The sequence below is a fragment of the Carassius gibelio genome, chromosome A18 (genome assembly GCF_023724105.1).
Source record: "Carassius gibelio isolate Cgi1373 ecotype wild population from Czech Republic chromosome A18, carGib1.2-hapl.c, whole genome shotgun sequence".
NCBI classification, from domain to species: Eukaryota; Metazoa; Chordata; class Actinopteri; order Cypriniformes; family Cyprinidae; genus Carassius; species Carassius gibelio.
The window spans coordinates 13,439,167-13,462,889 of record NC_068388.1 but is presented as its reverse complement, the minus strand read 5'-3'; the positions used below and the strand labels follow the sequence as shown (position 1 = coordinate 13,462,889).

The 23,723-nt window shown below is 35.6% G+C and overlaps 1 protein-coding gene across 2 annotated transcripts in view; it reads right to left on the bottom strand.

Moving 5' to 3' along the window:
• Window positions 1–22,956, bottom strand: part of LOC127934391 (tetraspanin-18-like) — a 44,994-nt gene extending 22,038 nt beyond the window's left edge. The window contains exon 1 of one of the 2 annotated variants that reach the window (XM_052531757.1): window positions 22,555–22,956. The gene's annotated coding sequence lies outside the window, so the exon portion shown is untranslated. Of the gene's footprint in view, window positions 1–12,337; window positions 12,418–22,554 lie in introns of those variants that run through there. The other variant, XM_052531758.1, reaches the window with a different exon arrangement.
• Between the last annotated feature and the right edge of the window lie 767 nt (window positions 22,957–23,723).

The following is a 23,723-nucleotide window of genomic DNA, read 5'->3' as shown; positions in this document are numbered from 1 at the left end:
CTAAGACTGCGTTTATTAAATCAATAATGCAGTAAACCAGTAATCTTAAATATTATTTCAATTTAAAATAACTATTTTTTTTTTTTTAAATTACACAAATTCTTCCCAGAAGCAGCCGTTGTACTTATAAAGAACCTTAAATCACCTGGGGAATAAATGACAAAACTATCAGAAGTGTAAATTGGTTCCTGGACTATGGAAAGCCGAAAGGGTCAAAAACAAATTTGTATTATTTTGGACATTACTTTTTAGGTTTATCAGATCCAGCAGTAATACTGAAAGACTGACTTCATAAACAATGAAACACAGCAGATGTAATGTTTCAACACTTATTTAAGTGTATCATACATATTGCAATATTTTTTTCAATTGATAGGCTTTTGCAGATGTCTCAAGGTTGCCCCAAACACTTTCTGATACTCTATATGGTCTCTGAATTATATTGATAAAACATTAGGTATGAACTCAGCACATATTTAAGTGACTTCTCTGCTTCAGACACTTGATCGATACATCTGATTGAAACATGGCAGGATTTGCTTCGTCCAGGTGTCCTCTGACCTTGTGTCAGACAGGGCCTTTAAATGCAATCCCTTGAGGAAAAGGAGGCTGTCAAAGCGTTGAGAGAGTCATATGGTACGGCTCCTGCCACAACACTCTGTGCTGTGATAATGACCAGCTCTGTACACACTAACTTAGTGTTTTCTCTACGCAGTCTGTTCTTGTCTTTCATTATAACCTCCCTCTCCTTTTTCAGGCCCCAAGGCCGAATAGACCTCAGTCTCTGGGGAGAGACAAGGTTCACGGCATCAAAACAAGCCTTTGAAGCCAAGTGATTAAACCTGTTGGAATGGGCCAAAAGGGCTTAAAGGTGTTGGGGAGTCAGCTTCTCCAATTAGGCACAAGAAAGGTTGTTAACATGGAAGCCTAGCAGTCTATGAACCTCTGTTTTCTCTCAGAAAGGGTTATGCAAACAACATGCACACAGGATAAATAATTAGCTAATGATTGACTACATTGATTCATTATAATGAAAGATGTTAGATGAATATGAATTAGTTCAGTCAAATGATTAATCATGATTTATTACATCCAAAAAAAACGTTTTTGTTTGCATAATATATGCGAGCATACCGTGTACGTATACACACACACACACACACACACGTAAATACTTTTAAATGATAAACATTCATGTTTGTGTATTTATATATACATAATAAATGCACACAGTACACATGCATATACAGGTGCTGGTCATATGATTAGAATATCATCAAAAAGTTGATTTATTTAATGAATTCCATTCAAAAAGTGAAACTTGTATATTATATTCATTCATTACACAGACTAATATATTTCAAATGTTTATTTCTTTTATTTTGATTATAACTGACAACTAAGGAAAATCCCAAATTCAGTATATCAGATAATTAGAATATAACTTAAGACCAATACAAAGAAGGGATTTTTTTAAATCTTGGCCAACTGAAATGTATGAAAATGTAAAGTATGAGCATGTACAGCACTCAATACTTAGTTGGGGCTCTTTTGCCTGAATTACTACAGCAATAAGGCGTGGCATGGAGTCGTTCAGTCTGTGGCACTGCTCAAGGGTTATGAGAGCACAGTTTGCTCTGATAGTGACCTTCAGCTCTTCTGTATTGTTGGGTCTGACATATCGCATCTTCCTCTTCACAATAACCCATAGATTTTCGATGGGGTTATGGTCAGGCAAGTTTGCTGGCCAATTAAGAACAGGGATACCATGGTCCTTAAACCAGGTACTGGTGGCTTTGGCACTGTGTGCAGGTGCCAAGTCCTGTTAGAAAATGAAATTTGCATCTCCATAAAGTTGGTCAGCAGCAGGAAGCATGAAGTGCTCTAAAACGTCCTGGTATACACCTTGGACCTTAGAAAACACAGTGGACCCACACCAGCAGATGACATGGCACCGCAAACTATCACTGACTGTGGAAACTTTACACTGGACCTCAAGCAACATGGATTGTGTGCCTCTCTTCTCTTCCTCCAGACTCTGGGACCCTGATATCCAAAGGAAATGGAAAATTTACTTTCATCAGAGAACATAACTTGGGACCACTCAGCAACAGTCCAGTCCTTTTTGTCTTTAGATGCTTCCGACGCTGTCTGTTGTTCAAGAGTGGCTTGACACAAGAAATGCAACAGCTGAAACCCATGTCTTGCATTCGTCTGTGCATAGTGGTTCTTGAAGCACCGACTCCAGCTGCAGTCCACTCTTTGTGAATCTCCCCCACATTTTTTAATGGGTTTTGTTTCACAATCCTCTCCAGGGTGCAGTTATCTCTATTGCTGGTACACTTTTTTTCTACCACATCTTTTCCTTTCCTTGCCTCTCTATTAATGTGCTTGGACACAGAGATCTGTGAACAACCAGCCTGTTTTGCAATGACCTTTTGTGTCTTCCCCTACTTGTGCAAGGTGTCAATGGTCGTCTTTTGGACAACTGTCAAGTCAGCAGTCTTCCCCATGATTGTGTAGCCTACAGAACTAGACTGAGAGACCATTTAAAAGCATTGCAGGTGTTTTGAGTTAATTAGCTGATTAGAGTGTGGCACCAGGTGTCTTCAATATTGAACCTTTTCACAATATTCAAATTGTCTGAGGTACTGAATTTGGGATTTTCCTTAGTTGTCAGTTGTAAACATCAAAATTAAAAGAAATAATCATTTGAAATATATCAGTCTGTGTGTAATGAATTTATATAATATACAAGTTTCACTTTTTGAATGGAATTACCGAAATAAATCAACTTTTTGATTATAATCTAATTATATGACCATCACCTGTACAATATAAACAAAATATTTTATTTTGGATTTGCTTAATCATGATTAATCATTTGAAAGCACTAATATAAATCTCTCATTTTATCAATAGATAGCAAGTTAGTTTAAAATGGTTTCAAACAACCATAAAACAATTGTTGCACTGTTACAAATTCAGCTATACTACTCATTTGCAGCATTAACTGTTATAAGCACATTTAGTCCCTGCTAAATGTAAAAACTTTTATGGGAAGCAAAAAAAAGTTATTACAGTGTTATTACAGCTATGAGGAGAGGATTTCACAGTGGGTGAGGCACCTTACCATATATGGTGACATTTTTTAAATTGTTGAGCATTGCATTATATGTCATTTTACTGTAAAATAATGTGGAAATTGGAAGTAAAAAATATGAATTACCATATAATTTGCAGTGAAATACTGACATTTACAGATGTTCATATAAGACACATCACATATATGATTGTACTTTAAATAATTTTGTTTCTTGTTTTTTATTAGTAGTAGTGCACATTAACATTTTGCTATTTCATGCTTATTGCAATATTTTAGTGTCATGTTTCTTACACTGATTGTGTGTTGTTTTGTGTGTTTGACTCTATTTACAATTGACTATATGTACTAGAACAAAAGGTACAACAGCGGTCACTAGGGCAGTAAAGAGTGCTTAGTTCATAAAATGTGCATTTTACTACCTAAAATGTACATACTGTATTACTGCCTAAATGGTACATTTAAGTATCTTTAACATTTCCACTTTTTTCTGAGAGTTTATTTGTTGTGTTTTATGAACAGGCCACTGATTATGAACTGATGAGCTCTGTATTATTATGGTGGTTATCAGTAGAATTTAATGTACAAAGTAAATTTGGCAATTGAAGTAGTTAAGTATATTAACATTGTATCATGTTTTGGAATATACAATAATAATGGAATACCACATTTTTAATCCACTGTCCCTCATAAATTTAACAGGATATTGTTAAGCAACCCAAACATTTAAATCACCATCCTCCACAAGAGAAGATTCTTAAGTATGTGCCCTCATATGTTTTAAATTTCAGGTCCTTGTTAAAAGACGTGCCAACCGTCATAGCTGTTGTGGATGTTGTGTTTGTACTTTTATTCCACCTTTTTTCATCAAGTCAAAACTATACATGTTTATCGTCAAAAGCAGTGGTGTGTATTTGATAAAATGTAGTGCAGTCTTCATCCATCTCTTGTTTAATCTTTATAGGGTGTACATTGTTTATTTAGTTGTGCTGACAAAACCTGTCATAAAATTTCAAAGCACAATCTGTCGGACAGGGAGCACTTGGTTCACCAACTGTTTTTTAATTAAAACCAGAGGAAGAACTATTTAGTCCCTTACACAAACACAGGACTTTCCTCTAACCAGTTCATATTCCCAAAGCAATTGGTTTGAAAAATGAGCAGATTTTGCTGTTTGGTCTCAGGAACAGCAGGGGATTTGGAGGACTAACGAAGCTGCATGCTGTGTCAACACCAAACATTCTCTGCTGTCAGTGTAATCTCATTCACCATGGGAAAACAGCATGGCAATTCACTATGACATGAATTAGAGTTGGACATGGTAAAAACGGGGCAACAGGATCTCAAATGAAACCATGAGCTGAGGGTTCCCTTGGTAACTTGATTTGAAATTAATTTAAAAGGTACACGTGAACTTAAAAACAAAAATTATAAATGTACAGCATGGAAAAAAATGTATTAACATCCTTTTATGATTTTTCTAAATAATTATGTGTTGGCTCCCATTTTGTTTTTATTATTATTTTCTTGAGTATTATCTACAGATACTGAAAAACTGGAAATTACCTGGTAGAGGTAATTTCTATATTTTTTATTTAAAAAATGACAGATAATACTGCCGCTCCCCCCGACTAAAAATTTTTCTAGCCACATTTATATAAATTTAAATACTTATATACGTAAACACCCTATTCTGTGCTCAAGCACACACATACAGCTTGCTGCAAAGCAACTGCAAAAATAAATAACTATGAATGTGTTGGGGAAAAAGGCAAGGAGATATTTTAATTGTCTATTACTAAACTAGTGTTTTCTGAGTCATCTCAGCAGTACAGTGATGCACCTCCAGAGAGAAATGCGTCTGTCATATGGATTTCATAACCAGAGAGTATTTATTTGATTTGAATGGGTTTGTTTAAAAGTAGAAATTTCAAGCTTTCTATAGACATATTTCTCACAACTGTGAGGCAAGCAGTCTATATATGCTGAGTTTCAGTTCGTTTTTGTGTAGCACTTTAGTTTAGCCCTATATTTTATAGTAAATATACATATAATGCAATGTTGAACTATTTTTTTTTTTATCATTATATATGGGGTCACTAAGATTTTTTGTTTTTGAAAGATGTCTATTATGCTCACTAAGGCAGCATTTAATTTATCAAAATACAGTAAAAAAGCTAACATTGAGAAATATTATCACAACACTTTTCTTTATATATTTTAATACGTAATTTATTCTTGTGATGGCAAAGCTACATTTTCATTACTCTGGTCTTTAGTATCAGATGATCATTCAGAAATCATTTTAACATCCTGATTTACAACTCAAATAAAATTTCTTATTTCTGTTAAAACTGTTAAAAAAGTCTTGACACTTTTGATAAAATTCCTTTGCTGAAAAAAGTATTTATTTATTTATAAAAAAACAACAACTTACAAATCCCAAAATTAAAATAAGCATCTATCTATATCTATCTGTTCATCTCAAAATATCCCAAAAAAATGACAGAAACACCAGACTGCAATCCTCCTCTCAAGACAGCTGGTCAGTGAATTTCATGTGTATGAATGTGTAATTCTGATACATGCATATAAAACCGCAGAGTTTTTCGGAAGAGAAGCTGGATGCTATAATCTAGACTGAGTTTGACTTAGCTGGAGGCTTGACTGATAATGCTGCACTACGCCGATTTCACAGACACAACTGGAGGAGTAAAGAGAGCAGAAGTCATGCTTGGATATAAGCACATCAAGCCTTAGAACAGAATCATTTGCCTCATCAGGCAGAAGCTCAACAGTGGGATCTCCTCATAAACGGCCACATTTTGTTTAACCCCTACACCTTTATGTGCTTTGCTAAAGTTATGGCTGTGTCCGAAGGCTGAAAAAAAAACACTGATATCATTAACATGTTATTTTTATATCTGGTGTTTCAAAATAATTAAGACATTAAACTTAACTTTGCATTCTTAGCCTTTGATACAAGATGATAAATTATGGGCAAAATGGGATTCACTGAGGTTCTTCTAACATCAATAAGGCCTGTTGTATTAGGATCTATAATATGTTAATAAAATGTTTCTGCTTTGCAATTTCCCAAATTCGCTCAGGAAGTAAAGAAAAATAAATCCAGGGGAAGATATCCTACAGGATCACAGGAGGAAACTATGTGGGAGGGGTTGGTGTTAAAACGACCAGACATTTTTCCACAGTAAGGTCTCGTAAAAAAAATCTCAGTGCTTTTAGCAACATTGCTCCCCCTGGCCATGGGAGCAGAAGACCAGAGACGTCAAGAGGGATAATGCTCAACACAAATGCAAATAAACTCACAATATCAGATGTAATTTTCAGGGCCAAATGCAAAAATCAGACATAAAGGTGTTAAAGGGTTACTCCACCCCAAAATGAACATTTTGTCATTATCCATGTCATTCCAAATCCGTAAAAGCTTTGTTCATCTTCGGGACCACAATTTAAGATATTTTGGATGACTATCCAGTTCTAGAAAAGTATGAAAGACATCGTAAGAAGTCCATCTGCCATCAGTGGTTCAACCGTAACGTTATGAAGCGACTAGAATACTTTTTTTACTCGAAGAAAACAAAAATAATGACTTTAACCAACAATTTGTCTCCTCTGTGTCTCTCCGAATTTTTTTCTTTTAATGACGGAAAAACGGTTGGCGCGCCCAACATATAATATTATATTTATATTATATAATATTTATATTATACATAAAAATAATATTATATTTAATTAGCATACAAAAAATTATTTTGCATTGCATTCCTTAAATTTTTCGATTGTTTGTGTGCTGCTGTGCACCCCTGTGTTTAATAAGCAGCGTGTACGCACAGTGTTGACCCGCCAATACAAACACGCTCTTTAAATAACAAAGGAAAAATCTTGCGCCAGACTTTAGACCAGGTTTGAGCTGGTCTATGGCACAGTCTATTTTCAGCCTGAACAGACCTCTTTTTAGACCAGCATGCCCATGGAAGCACAAATGGTCGCAAATGCATTTGCGATGTGGCGCTGGACGGGAAAATGCGCTTGCACTGCGCCTTGCATCGCATTGCGCCGGGTCTATTATAGGGCGCTAAGTTTGTCAATTTTACATTATGTAATGCTTATCACTGTAAAAATGTGTACACAAGTTTATTTCCTTTGCAAAATTTGCACTCATATATATTGAGTAAAACTCAGACAGTAAAGTAAATAAAATCTGTGAGTTTATACAATTTTCTTTAACAAGGTTACACTGGAAAACCACAATTCTATTCAGAATGTGTTTCACTTGCAACATGCAAGCAAGCATGTAAACAGGTTGTTATCCTTTTAAGATAATATGCCCACTCAATAAAATGAATAGCCACATGAACACAGAGACCTCAATACTTGGTACACCACACACAATGACGGTGACAATCAGTGAATAGCGTTTGGGTCATTTTGAGTAGAAAATAAACTCCAGGTGTCACAAAACAGTAATGTTACTACTATAAACAGCAACTAACAACTAAACTAAACAACTAACAACAAAAGGAACCATAAAACAGTCTACATTTTTATTTATTCATGCCCCATTGCATGATGGGAAATATGGGATCATAACTTTGATATTTACTTAAAAAATCCCTGTAAACATAACAAACGGTTCCAAGTAAAATATACTTTTATATTTTAGTTTTAGTTTTTTTAAGTATTTTAGTTTTTTAACTTTAATTTCTACTTAGGAAGTTCAATTTGAATTTACTTATACATTTAAATAAAATAAATAAAAATGAAACCTTAAGTAGCTTATTGAATTAAACGTGATAATTTGTTTGTAAAATTTACTTAACTGATGCTATCTTTATTTACAAGTTCAAAAAATCTCTTTTTACAGTGCATGCTGCCTGCATTCAGTTCATATTCTCCAAAATAATCTTAGACTGTGTTCCGAAGACAAATGAAGCTTTTATGGGTTTGGAACGACATGGGGGTAAGTGATTAATGACAACATTTTCTTTCTGGGATGTAGTATCATTTTAAGACTCTCAAAATGTGTTCAGTCTTATTCGCCTGGATAAACACTGCAAAAACAGTTCATAACCTTAAAGACCCCGTGTGGAATACATGGACATTTCAGAAATAAAGGCAGTGTGTGTCTATCAGGGGAATATGAGAGGTCAATCCAGTCATTCTTTGGGGTGTAAAACCTGAGGTTAACTGGTCACTATGCAACCTCCTCTACAAGAACAAGCGCTTCAGCTCACCAGCTGTGGGACTACAGTGTAATAGATTACATCACTATGATTTATGGCACATGTGGAGGAGTCAGAGAAACTATGGAACATGAGATCATTTGGAGGGCATCCAAGAAGAGGTCTCAATAAGAACACAAGTCAATTGGTTTCCACCACAGAAAATGATGGAACACCAGTGGGACAATAAATGAATGTGCTGAAAAAGTTAAGAGAACATCTAACGACACACATGCTGTAATTTAGAGCTTTTTAAGGAAATGGCATCTGTAATTGGGAAATAAAGAAGAAGTAAATAATTATCTGGAAGGGTCTTGGACCATTGTCAAATTAATGAAACTTTATATTAGGGCTGCACAATTAACTAAATATCTTATCACGATTAAAATTATGAATGAGACAATTATGTAATCATTCAAAGTGGCAATTAATTGTTCAAAGTCCAACTATGTTATTCTGCAAGATTAAGATATGTATTTTTCTCTCTACGTTATTTTAAGGTTTTTTTCCATTCTCTTAGTTTTAGTATAACATTATAATACTATTCATATTTGCATATAATTTAAAGAAGAGATCAATCCGATGTATATTTGACATTTGAGGCTTAATACTATAGAAAAGCACTGAAGGTTTTTCAGTTAGTGTTTTCAGCTTGTTTATTTTCATATAAAAATACAGTTGCATCAAACAATGGTATAAACATCATACATCGTAAATTGTGATAATCATAATTACAATTTCAAGAGAATAATCGACAATTATGATTTTTTTTTCATAATTGTCCAGCCCTACTTTATATGGATAAAACAGGTAAAAAAAAGAAAGAAGCTGAAAAAGGATTCCAGAGTTGTTTCTTGAAACCATATTCAAGGCTCGCAAAATCACTGTTTTCCAGTCAGGCTACCAAAAAGTATCACCACCCTGCCTGACGGGCTATCTTAAATAGTGATCTTGATTTCATAATTTGCTTTGCGTTGTTCACTCGTGAGTTCACATTGATCCTTGCTTCTGAATAAACAAAATATCTCAAAATAATTGTCTCCGCAAGTATTCTCATAAACACAGCAGGTTATGTCTAAAGTGAACATGTACAGTGGAGAAAGAAATTTCATCATTATATTGGATCTTTGCATTCGCTCTTAAAGGTGCAGTAGTCAATAAATACCTGCTGTTCCATTAGTGCCACCTGCTGTCAGAGAGTGACATTTGCGTCTCATTCACAAAATTAAGACCATGTTGCTTTTGCTTTAAATTTTGAAATTATACAATCTAAATAACATGTATTAAGCACCTTTTTTGGATAGTAATTCAAATGCAGCGTTTGCCTCTGATTTTAAATAGAGCACGGACAAAGCTTTTGTTTATATGAAGAGATTTCTTTTAATTGTATAATTTTTTATTTGATTTTGGATTTTTTTTTTTCAAGTTAGTTTTATTTTTTAACATTTCAATTTCACAAAGAAATATGTATGGAGCCAAAAGAAAACATACAGAGTCCTTTCCGACTCTGTATGTTTATTAGGAAGGTTGTAGAACTTAAATTCATAATTTGTTAGTTTATTGGAGGTACAGAAAACGACACAGCAACTCTTCGGCGTGATTGTCCCGTTTATTTAAATTTTGTGTGTGCATTTGTAAATTTTGTGCGCATTTGTGTATCCTGTGTGTGTATTTATGAATCATGCGTGTGCATGTATGAATCCTGTGTGTGCATATGTGAATGTAGTGTGTGAATTTATCTTTATTGATACTCTTTTGGCTCCATAAATATGCAGCATTTTGTCAAAAAAAAAAAAAAAAATAGGAAAACCTTTTCATTTAGAATTTGACTCAAAACTCATTTTGTATCATGTAATCTGTATCCTGAATTTTATTGTATTGTAAGTTTAGTGAATCGTTAAATGCCTATATGACATTAGTTTTTGCTAATCATGCTGATTTGTCCACAGTAAAGTTCAACCGATGTCTTTTTTTTTATCAGGCTAGTTAAATTAATTTTGGGCTACCAAAACCTGAAGAATGCCTGCCCGAAGGACTACCAGGGACTTTGAAAATTTGCAAGCCCTGGTATTACATAATCAGTTAATTAATATTTTATGTCTGTATTTCAGTTTTCAAAATAGCACATGGATTTCTAACTATTTAAGTTGTATTCTGCTGTGGCATAACTCCAGGTGGTTCGCTGCTGCAGATGTTCATTAGATGAAAGGTAAAACATGCCGTTTACAACTGATCTTGTAAGCTGACGCTTGTTCCATATGTCTTCAATTGCCTCTGAAATCCCTCTAGCCAATTCTCAAAATTATTTTTCTTCCCTCCAAAACAATCATAAACAGGGCCACACAGACATCATTGTGTCTCAGTTCAGATTTCTTTTTGGACTGCTTTCTGCTGCTGACTGAAACTTCTTATGGACATCAATGATTTGCTTGGTGGGAAAAAGGCAGAAAATAACCTAAAATTTCACACAATTATATAAGTTGTATAAAACCTATGATTAATGCAAATCTCAAACCTTTGGGATGTGGAAGAAAGTCAATGACACAAGGAAAATTAACGGTATCAAAAGTGATGCATACAACACATGCTCAAAAGAATATTTCAAATAAAAAATATTCAAATGAAAAACTTGCCCTCTGTTGTAGCTCCCAAATATGGCCTGCCAGACACTTCACAGCAGGATAGTCTTTAAAATGAGGCTGAGCAGGCGTAAAAGATGACAGGATTTTCATTTTTGGGTTAACTGTGCTTTTAAATGCTTCAAATCACATTTCATAAGGTATTTTAAAAGACACTGAATCTAATACTTCAAAGGCCAGGTGAGTTATTTAAGCACAAAATGTAAGGGCTTATGAGACAGAACTGAAAAGGATCTTTATAATTCTATCAACTTCAAACTATAAAATAAAGCTTTGATCAGTGTGGTGTAACAAAGATAGGAGTGAATAATGAGATATGAGTGAACCATTTCATGCATGTTCAGTACTATATTGTCTATCACCCACTGAAATCAATCAGTCAATCAATAAATGAATACATTTACATTACATTTTGATGGATGTTTGATCATTAGGGTCACACAACATTATCATAAGGTACTTATGAAAAGGACCCTAGAAATGAAGTACGAGAATAAAAATGTTTTTACACTGCATATTGTATGAATTTTTATAAAAATAAAAGATAATATTTAAGAAGTACAATTAAATGGTTTTCAATTTAATAAAGAAAAAGTTCTCACAACTAAACAAGTTGACATTTCTTCAAGACTAATGATGGACGATGCACATTATTTCACAAAAAATTAATTTTAAAAATTATAATAATAATTAAGTATTAGCATAAAGCAAACAGAAATCTTTTACTTTCCAAATTATTAATTACAACTCAATTCCAAATGTTAGACAAACAATGAAGCCAGTGAGTTCCATTTCCATTGTTCTATGTTAATGGAGTTGTATTGGACTATTTTAGGTCTATGTATTGCTGAGGGTACATCTAATATTCTACATGTTGGCAGGCAAAGAAGTGCACTGAAATATCCTTTTTTGGTTGATTTACACCATCTCAGATGCCGTGGTCTCTCAGGACCCAAGAAAAACATTACAACTTCCCAATCATAAGATTATCCCGAAAGAGCAACCAGCTGGAGACTTGCCTCAACTGCTGGGTCTGATGTTTTCAGTCTTACTGTCTCGAGCAGGTGGTTGTAATTAAGTCAGCATAATGTGGCCACTAGCTGGCAAAAGAACATGCCCAGACACAAGCCCAGATTCATACTTTCATGAAACTCTCCTTCTTTGACCTGCATGAGGACTTAAGTCGCCATTCAAAGCCCAAAAATGCAGCAACTCAGAATTAACACCATGTAACCCTCAGTACTGAATGATCCTGTTCTCTCCATCAACAAAAATGCAAGCTGGCACATTCAATTTATGTTAAAATAATCAGTAACATGCAAATTATGCTCACACAAAGCATTAACTACCTTTGAAGGGTGCTCAGTCGTCTCCTCCAGCAGTTTCCAAAATACAAGCAGAGATTAGAAGAGGAAGAGATTAGACTTCATGGTCTATTTCATCCATTCTCCAGCCTAATCAGTGGGGAATGATATCACTGCCCTAAATATTTCCCCAGAAGCTTGAATGGAGAAACGTGTAGTTTCCTCATTAATGACCACACAATGAGACAATCCACCACCTTCATGTGATCACGTTACCTCATGATTAAAGAAGGCAGTTTTCTTCATGGCCCTGCAATGAACCGAGAAAGCTGACTGACAATCGCTGTCTTGCAGAATGATGCCTGGGGCTTCACAATGTGCTCCCTAAAAGCCACAAGATGACTTTAACTGTACTGACCCAACAAATCTGTTGAAAGCCACATATGGGTAAAGAAGCCTGGTTGAAACATTTATAGCATCTCATAAAAAAATCATGAGGAGTAAAAAAAAAAAATACAGAACAAGTGAACTTAATCCACTATGAATCACCAGGCATATATAGTGTCATCTGATGTGCCAGACTTGTAGGAGGAAGTTCTCTAATACTTTAAGAGTAACTGCAGAAATGTGCTGGATGTATTGTACCTAGCATGAACTGACATACAAATGTTTTTGTCAGTTAAGTTGTGGTTTTGTCAATTTAACTGAAAGCATTGTGGTTAGTCTAGCTGACAGGAATGTTTATTTTTACACAACCGGTTACATGTTAGGACAGAATTATTTTTGTGGTTGTGTTTTTGGTTGTTTGTCCTATATGCACCTATCAATCATCTGCAGGTGTGCAAGGGTAATTGTTGATTGAACCTAATAGGCTAAATTACAAATATATTACAAAATTGAAATTTTACCTAAATTAAAAGTTCTGGATAAGTCTGGCCAGACTGTGAAGGAAAAGCATTCTATAAGTCTCCAGCATGCATGTGAACCCCTTCTGTACAAATCATTCAAGTCTGCACTTCATGACGTTAGTTAAGAAGAGAATGTCCAGAGTCTATAGAGCTGGAATCATGTTTAACATTTTTTTTTTATCAATAATTCCCATATTGCACTACCATTTAAGGGTTTGGGGCCTTTATTTTATTTTATTCAGTAAGGATTTATTACATTTAGACATCATGCATAACATTACAAAAGATTTATATTCAAATAAATGCTGTTCTTCTGGGCTTTTTTGTCATCAAAGAATATACAATTTTAAAATATATTAAAATAGAAAACTGTTGACTGAACTGTAGTGTAGTTTTGATTATCATTCTAAAATGTGGAAAATAGTCATAAGATAATGACTTTGTGTGTAAAAACGTTTGATTCATAATGTGTACTTGCACATAAAATGTACTTAGCAGTTCACATTGTGTGTCTGCATTACTCTTTTTTCATTAAACTTGTAAAATTGTTATCAGTTTTTGACACCAGCCTAATGTACTGTGAAATTTAAGACAAAATGAATAAAAACATAAATAAATTTGAATGCAGAAACATTTGGCTTCTGCAGAAGCATATTATGATGCACTAATGCATAATGCATAAAAGTGAATAATGGAGATAAAATCTAGGGGGAAAAAACACTTAACACATTTATGTCCAAATGGTTCATGCTGTAATACTCATCATGTTTGTATTGTAAGGAAAGCTTATCTCAGCATATTGAGAAAAAAAAGTGCTTAGACCAAAGTATCATACTTTTTTGCAATTAAACCATATACAGTTACATTTCAGGGAAATACTTTACCTCTAAACTTCATTCAGCTTCAGCTATATAAATTACAGGTCATCAGTACAATGACCAGAATTCAAGCCTTGATCCTAAACAGAACAGTCTTTTTAATAAATATCTTCACAGAGGAAAGACCTAAAACACACAAACCTAATGGACTTGAGCAAGCTGTGCTCATTTCACTCTCCTGCGAGTGTGTTTTTGTGTAAATGCATGCTAATATCCTTGCATGTGTGGGTGGGATTGAAAGACAGAACAACATGTTTATTGATCATCTCAAAACACCACAAAACAGTAGTGAGCACATCTTAACACCACTGAACACAGAAAGAAACTAAAATCGACCAAACACTTTCCACAAAGGAATGTCTGTGTGTAGAGTAATGGCTTTTGAGTTTGCTATGTGCACTTGAGTGACCGCAGAACTGTTACCAAAACCCAGAAGAAGGGGGAAACAGAGGTGGGGAGTACAGGGGAAAAGTCTGGGGAATAAACTTCTACTGGAATGTATAAGAAGAAAGGAGAAAAGATCAGAAGCACACAAATATGCCTGAGTCAGGACTAGTGAGGAGTTTAACTGTGTCAAAGGCAGAAACAGGCCTTTCCTATAGACAGTGTGAGCTCATAAAAAGAGAAACAACTGTCTGTTTTCAGACTGTACAAATGTCATAAAAAGAGCAACTCAGATCAACAGAGCTCTTTTACTCAACAGCTGAGGATACACAAGGATAACTGTGTGAACCTCTATAGCAAACAGCCCATGGTTTTAATAATGGTTCTTATTTTACAGAAACCTTCAATTTACCAAAACCTTAAAGGGATACAGTAGTTCTCCCAAAAACAAGAATGTTATGTTATGTTTATCTGCTTACCGCCAGGGCATCCAAGATGTACAGTAGGTGACTTCGTTTATTTAGTAGAACACAAACCAAGATTTTTAACTCAAACCGTTGCAGTCTGTCAGTCATATAATGGAAGTGAATGGGAATCATGGCTTTGATAGTCAAAAAAACATACACAAACAAAACTAAATTAAACCCTAAGGCTCATGACGATACACAGATGTGTCTGTCACCGATGTGATGCGTCTTCTTCTTCTTGCTTTATGGTGGAGATTTATGAGTGCATTACCGCCACCTATCTCTCAAACGGACCACTGAAACTCTATCTACAATCTCAATTAGGAGTGTCAATGGTCAAATTGAGAGATAAGTGGTGGTAATGCACTTATAAGTATGCGATCCGATTCTGATAAATACTGTTCAGTTTTTTGCACAGATCAATCATTTTGTGTCTTTACACATCAGTGTATCTTCACGAGCCGCAGGGTTTAATTTGTTTATGTTTGTGTATGTTTTTTTTCACTCTCAAAGCTGTGATTCCCATTCACTTCAATTATATGACTGACATACTGCAGAAGTTAAAAATCTTTGTTTGTTTTAAACTGGAGAAATAAAGTCACCTACTGTACATCTTGGATACCCTGGCGGTAAGCAGATAAACATCAATTTTTTTATTTTATTTTTTGGTTGAACTATCCCTTTGATTTCAGCTAAATGCAGTGTTATTATGACAAATAAATTATAATTCTAATGTAAAATGAATGTGAGATACTACAGGTAAAACTATTAAGTGTTTGTTCCCTTACCATATACAGTGAGATACTGTATTACATTTAACAGGACCATATATGTTATTTTACTGTAACTTACTGATAATTTGTTTTGAATTACCATATTCCAAATACCATAATTTATAGTAAAATCTATTTTATATTCAAATTTTGCAGTAAATTGCTGATAAAATATATTTTTTGCAAACAGTGTTTTCTCAATGTGATGTCATTGTGTTTATTTTTATGTAAAATTTAATAAAGTTTATTAACATATTGCCAATCAAATCAATTGAAACATACACAACATTAATTTTTTTGGAAATAAGCTTTGAGATTTTATAGTAAATTGAAACAGCTAGCAAATGTGCCAGTTATATATATATAAAAAAAATCCCTCCTCATTCCTCTCAACAAAAAAAAAAAAATTAATAAAATCAAGCCCACTTGATGTCTACTGCTTCAGCTAATCTACAGGCTCTTAAAAATAAGCCACCTTAATCGCTGAATTTAAAAACCAGGCCTTAAGGAGGCATTGACTTATCCTGCTTAATCACTGTCCCTGTAGCAAAATTTCTATCTGTTACTAAAATCCAGATATTTAGGGAACACACCATCAAAACAGGGCTCCTTCCATATAAAACCTACACTTAAAGTGTAGTGTGGAAAAGTCTTTCGTAATACATCTAAAATCTGCATTTCATTTTGGGTAAAGATTAAATAATGAATGTGAGACCCTCAGCTATCTGTAGGACCCAGCTTATTATATGCATACTTGCACCTCATTTTGTCCTGGCACACTAATATTGAAGGAAATTGCCTAAATAATAGATAAGCATTACACATAACACAAACAAGCAGTCTGTTTCCTCTTGATAAAGAGGTCCTGTCATTTACCAGGGTCAATGGACAGCTCTGTCTTGAATGAACTTTGGAGCCCTCAGCTGCATCCTCTGAAGTTTCTCAAAGACTTCCAGGACAAAAGCATCTTTGCCAGCACTGGCATAAAAAAAAAGATCTATGTATTCACAATGGACATTCTACAGTGGCAGGTCATACTTGACAAGCCTCTTAATTTTTTTACACATACTGTATTCTTGATGGTACTTAATCTACACAGCTCCTTTGCAAATTTCATATGTCTCAGAGGCAATGAGGACCCAAAACCCATTACCGAGTGAAGCACCCCATGTCACACGCATTAGATGAGAGTCCTCCAGCAAATAGGGGGGAAAAGCAATTTTCTTTTCAATGCAATAGATACTCTATCTCATTCCAGATCCTCTGCAGACTACAAACTGCCAGCTCGTGTAGTTCTGATGCCTGAAACTTGGAAGAAAGTGATGACTTGACCTCGTTTTCTCCCAGGGCCTTCGCTCTGCTGTCAATAAGGGCATTTCACTGGAGGCTGGATAAGAGCTCAGGGTGGAATGAATCACCTGCGCCGATTAGAGATTTGGGAACTGCAGATCAAACCAAGATCAAACCAGCCCTGACGACCAGTTCATTTGCCGCCATGTCAACTGATATTAATACTACAGCCTGTAGACAGGCCTCTTGCTCTCAACAGGGACTTCCCGCCACAAAGAACCAAATATTCATTTCCAGCAGCTCAATGCTTTAGTGACTGAACGATTCCGAGTCTGCTCAAGCAGAACAAAACAGACTCCCATCTCCATAATAATGCCACATCAGTCCACTACTTTAGTTCTTGTTAGTTTGATACACTTCAAAACAATAAATCATGAAAAAAAACATCAAGGTCCTTCTTTAACACCACCCTTAAACATAAGCAGATTGTATGAAAATGTACAAATGAATTCATACAAATTAGCCTAATTCAACAAAACTTTATATATTGACATACTGCCACCACTTATATTATGCTGGTTCTTCTTACATATCTAACAATAGCTGAGAGGAATGTAAAGGTTAAGGCTCTAGACTTACCTCTGAGCCTGTGTTGAGACGTGTGAGTGAAGTCTTTGAGTGCTTCTGACATCAGCATTTAGCTAAACTACAAAGCCACCCGAGGCTGGCTTTAATGGATCCCTCAGAGCCAATATCTTCATGCACAAGTGCCTGACTAATTGAAAACTGGTCTGAGTTTGAATCGTGGAACAAGTGCAGCAAACCTTTATGTCAGACTACAAAAATAAGATACAGAAATAGGTGGACAAATGCACCAAAACCCACTAATGGAGTTACAGAACACAGTGCTGAAGTTAGACAGTTGGAATGTAAGATTTAAGACATGTTTACTTCCAAATCATTCCATAACCATTTGAGAATGGCAGGGCTTTTTTAAATAATAACCTTTGTCTCAAAGAGATACAGCACAATTTTCAATAAGAAAGGTTTTCAAGTTCTTCTCAATAACACCTGATCAGATTCGATTTGATTGCATGACATATCTGGTTACAGTATACCCCCATATTTTATGTAGTTTGACAGCTGTGAAGATCATGTATAGGCTGGAAAAAAAATCTTCTAATATCACTGGTTAAGTGCATTTAAAAATTTTAAGATTTCTGAAATTCAGGACACATTAACCTAAACCAGCACTGTTTGTGGAATATGGATAATACTCATACTCATAAGCGGAGGGTGAACTCCAGGGTAAGGCTAAAAGCCGGCAAATGTATTCAACATCATAAAAAGTATTTTTAGACAAGAACCAGACATGGGTGTCATGTAGGGTAAAAATGTTTTTTTTTAATTGGACCGAATCTGTATTTAACGAGATTACAATTTAATAATAACGTCAGAAATGTATAATTATATAATGTTTTACTTTCCATGATTATTCAAACAGCGAATAAATTATAGGCTATATTGAGAGTGACATTATCACTACCAGTGATCTATCGCGAGTTTAAGAACGCTCCAAAAAAAACAAACAAATATATATTGTTATAATCTGAAGCTGTACAAATAAATCTCTCACTTATACATCCACGCTTTGTTGTTCATGATGACGTAATTTAGAGTCCAGAATTCAGTCAGCGAACGCGCACGCGCTCAACAAAACTGATGAGTTTCAGCGAGGACCCGTCTGTTATGTCATTGCATTCCTAAACTCAACAAATCTCTCTGGGCTCATGCGCTATAGATATTAATTATTTTAACACCTGAATTAAACGTTGTCAAAAGTTATCAACCAACCATATTTCAAAGATGGATCTGTAATTTCTTTACAATTTAATACTACTTAGTCATAATATTATAAATGTAAATTATTGTTGTTATTGTAAATAACCTTTAACAGTTTGGTCAAACCCTTCTGAACAATTTATCTAAACAAACAAAAAAGCATATGATTCTTAAAATGTATGTGGTCATATCAGAGCCGGACTATAACTAACAGGGGGCACATACAACTGGCACAAAATGTCAGCTAATTTCCCGTATAAAGCGAAGAAAATCACAAACTAAACAGTATTACCACAATCACGTCGCAACAAAAACAAAACAGATCGACAAGTACATGCTGTTAACGTTCTAATAGCCACACTTCACATTTAAGCTTACGTAAATTAAATAAATGCATAACTTACATTTAAAAAAGATGGTGCGTGTAGATTTGAAAATTCCACCTCATTAGCCCTAATCTCCGAGTTTGAGCCGACCAGTGTTTGCGTGATGGCCTTGCAAAAGCAGAACCGACGAGCCATTTTCTAATATCCACATTTTACGCAATCAAAAAAATGCCATGAAAAAACACAACAATATGCTTAAGATGTAATGACGCTTGAGATGCCGCAATGCAACCATCCAGAGATAGTACAGGTCTATTTGAATAAAAAATAAAAAAATAAACTGATATCAACTATATTTTCTATATTTTACTACATTCAACCATGAAAGATATATATATATATCTTCTCATTTAAGACAGAACTATTTAGATATGGGCCAGTTGCACTATTCCATAAGCCTATGGTTAAGATTTGGAGACAAAATATAACACTATAATGATTTTTTCATATTTGCCATAAAATTACTAATTATATTCTATGGATTTAATGCATTCATTACATCTACTATCATATTACTGTAGCCATTGAAGTGCCATTGAATTTATAGCTACTATTAAGTGGATTTTCATTAAAAAAAACATTGATGTTTTATATTAAGATTTTAGGGCCATAGGCTGTTATATGTTGTTTTTAGATAAACTGCTCAGAGACCAACCAGGTGGACAGAGGTTATGTACATGTCATCCAAGCACCTAATTCCTTGCCATTTCTATTTCATTAACATTGCTAAATATTATTAAACTGGAAATAAATTAAAGATCCATCTTTGATTTTCAAAAGAATTGCAGGTTCATTTCACTCAGCCAATAATATTTCACGTAGTATTTTTATCGGTCAGTTGTGGAGGTCTGATTGGTTAAGCTTTATTTATAGTAGCCTACCTTTTAAAATAGTGTTAACAAAGTAGCCTATTTTACAGAGAGATCCATAGTTGCAAAGAAAATATCTAAATACAAGAGATATAGTAAAACAAAGTAGCTACAATAACCATTTTATGTTAAAACAAAATTACAACAATAAAAAAATCAAGGAAAGGCCCTGCACAAATCTGTTTTGAGACTACTTTTTAAAAGTGCATAATGATAACCTTTGACAACGTTTAATTCAGGTGCGAAAATAATTAATATCTATAGCGCATGAGCACAGAGAGATTTGAGGGTGCACAGGACATAGTCTGAGCGAGAGGAGAGACACGTTTTAAGTGCACGCACTCTTTCCGGGTGAGAGCAGCGTATATATGAGCGCACGTCCAGTTTTGTGCTAGCCATGCTGTATGAAAACATGGACGTAGTGTCCGTGACATCACCCGTAGATTTCTGAAGAGCGTTATTTGAAGCTTAAAGTTTGCAGAGGAAGCTGTCACCATCTTGGCCGCGGTGAATTTAGCCAGGATGCCGAGGTCACACCTCTACTCTTTTTTGCACCAGGCTGTAAAAATGTTTTTTTTTTTTTTTTTTTTTCGCTGTAAAGTTGGGCATTTTAACATGGGGAGTCTATGGGATTGGCTCCCTTTTGTAGCCAGTCTCCAGCGACCAGCCGATGAATTACAGTTTTATTCACTTCCGTGTTGGCTTCACGAAAGAGAGTGGGAGGTTGATGCCAAGGGGCAAGGAATTCGACCGGAAGTTGAAGTCGGGTGGGGGCTGCCATCTTTTAGCAGAACTTCACTTGCGTTAGCATTCCCATTGACTCCCATTCATTTTGGCGTCACTTTGACAGCGAATAACTTTACATCTGAGGCGTTTAAAGACTCCGTTTGTCCATTATTTATTTCTAAAGATACACGACAATGTATAAAGGGCTCCATTACCTTCTATGTTACATTATGGCCCCGTATAAACAGTTTTTGTAAAAAATAGGCTAACGATTGCGTCATAACCACTCGGCTCTCTGTCGCATTACTGTACAGACAGGTGGAGAAGCTCGCAGGCAATTAACTTAATACGGCGTACTGGCGTTACATTTTAAAATACTATACAAAATAATTAATCAGAATACTTACTCCTGCTCATTTACGACAAAGAACTCCCCGCTCAAGCTCGCCTTCTCTGCAAGATTAACGAGGGCAGTTTGCACGCACAGCTACTAGAAGATTTACATCTGGCAGACAGGTTGCTGACGTCGTCAAGCTTCGTTTGAGTCTGCGCGTCAGAAACGGAAGTGCTAAAAAACGCTAAAACTGGGCTTCATTTGTCTCAATTGAGTTCCAATGGGGTCGCTGTGTCCATTTCTTTTACTGTCTATGGTTGATGCTCGGTGCTAGCAAAGGAAATCCGCGCGCTAGCGGAGAGATTGTATTCATGTGCTTTCGCACTACTATAATGCATTCTCGACAGTTGTTTGTAAAATAATGCCATAATATTCACTTTGTTAGCAACAGACGTAATAGATTATATTTGTTTGTGCAGGGGCATTTTTTTCCAATTAAGTGGCATTTTTGCCTCAAGTCCCCTTGGCCAGGGGAAGGCTAAGCCTTACACACTCTCCGCCTATGCTCATACATGGTTTTGGTTTCAGGAAAACCACCATAATTTATGTCTAATGGAAAACCATTGTTTCAAAGCCTGAAGAATTTCACTCTTTATTAAAGGGGATGTCAAGGGTTAAATAATTTTATGATTAGATAGATAGATAGATAGATAGATAGATAGATAGATAGATAGATAGATAGATAGATAGATAGATAGATAGATAGATAGATAGATAGGACTAGCTCCATCTGCGTCTGGTGGGGACAGACTACTTATGACGGGACCTCTTGGACAACACACGGACAACTCCAGCTGTCACACCCCGTGGGAAAACCGCCAGCTTGATGCCTCTTCATCCCACCCAGACTTTCCCCGAGCTTTACTCAACTAATTAGATTGAACAGAAACCGCCGGATGGTGACACGCGCCGTCATCGTTGAAATACGAGCGAGTTTAGCGTAAGGAAATTGTTTGTTTGTGGGGTGAGAGACGCGCGGCGTTAGCTGCATACATAAACGACTGGTTTCAATTCCGAGTGTTCTATACCTTCAAGCTTCTCGAAACTATTTGTTAGGCTTTGCTCAAATTACATTTACGCGTAAATGCCTCGCATCTCAATAAGGAATCTCTGTGATTTATCGCTAATAAACAATAACGTTACGCGTTTTGAGTGTTTATCTGTTTAGTTCTACCCTGCTTTAGTGATAACCACATATGACAGAGTTTAAAAATGAAACGCGTTGTTTTTCTAGCTGATCTCAATTAAATGAATAGATAAAGAGAGCTTCGTACCTCACTGACCAGCCATCATAAGTTTGTATTCACGTAAACACCAGCGGAGTTTAGTTTACCGAGAATCTCACCTCAAAAGCCCAATAGTGTCCTGAGTTCCAGAGATGGTCAAGTGTGATGGTCGTAAGTCTAGGTGAATGAATGCCGATTGAGAAACTGGTGGACCTGTAGATCTGCTCCGAATCCAGAAAAACACAACGAGCTTCAAGCGTCAGCTAATAAATTCCAGAGACCCCCAAACTGCTGCCGTGATCTCGCGTCCGTCTCGCGCGCTGCTGGAAGCCAGAACAGACCCTTTCTACAGTTCAGCCTGGAGGGAAGGACACTCTCTGCTACAACTTCAACGCCCAGTTTACTTCTTTCACTCTGTTCCGTTCTGCTGCTGTTAATCAATGCTATTAGAAATGATATATTAGTGGTGTTTGGTGCATCCAGGGATTCTCTCTGACTCCTCCCAGAGCACCAATTTAGCGCGTTGCGCTTTCAACTCCTGGGCGGAGATTTAATGGTCAAATTGTTTTCACTTCCCTGGCCCCCCTCAACACCACCACAGATGGCGAGGCAGATAAGAAAAGTATCATGATCCCTTTGTCTACATGCCCACAAAGGTCGTGACACTGACATTCCCAGTGGCATACATGATATCCCACCGCAATTCACATCTAGACCACAACCTCAGTCATAACTTAACCCTCTACAACACATGTATTAAGGGAAGCCTCGCAAAGGGGTAGTATAAGTATAAAGTCAATTTTGATGAATGGTTGTACATTGTTATTGGGGGGAGTTGTTTTAAATGTTATAATTTGTTGACCATTAATTATTTTATTTAATGAATTGCTTGTTTAAAATTGCCTGGTTTAATGGAATGTTCCACTGTGACAACTTGCCCCAAAGGGTCAATGTGTGTTAAATCATCAGGATTTTTTTCATGTGCACTTGAAAAAGGTTCTTCATCATTGGAATTGTTATATAAACAAAGTAACAACAGACCCCCCCACTCCCCCTTCAGTATTGTGTTGTACATCTCTAATGTAATCTGAAAAGAAAAATGTAGGACAGGACTTTTTTTCATCTACATTTCTATACCAACTTTAAAGGACTGTTCACACCAAGGACTATAACTAATGATAACGATAATGCACTGTAATTAACATTCTAATTCTATAAGAATATGATATCAACATCCACAGCTATAATGTTAATAACACAGAGGAACAATATTGTTGGAATCACTTTC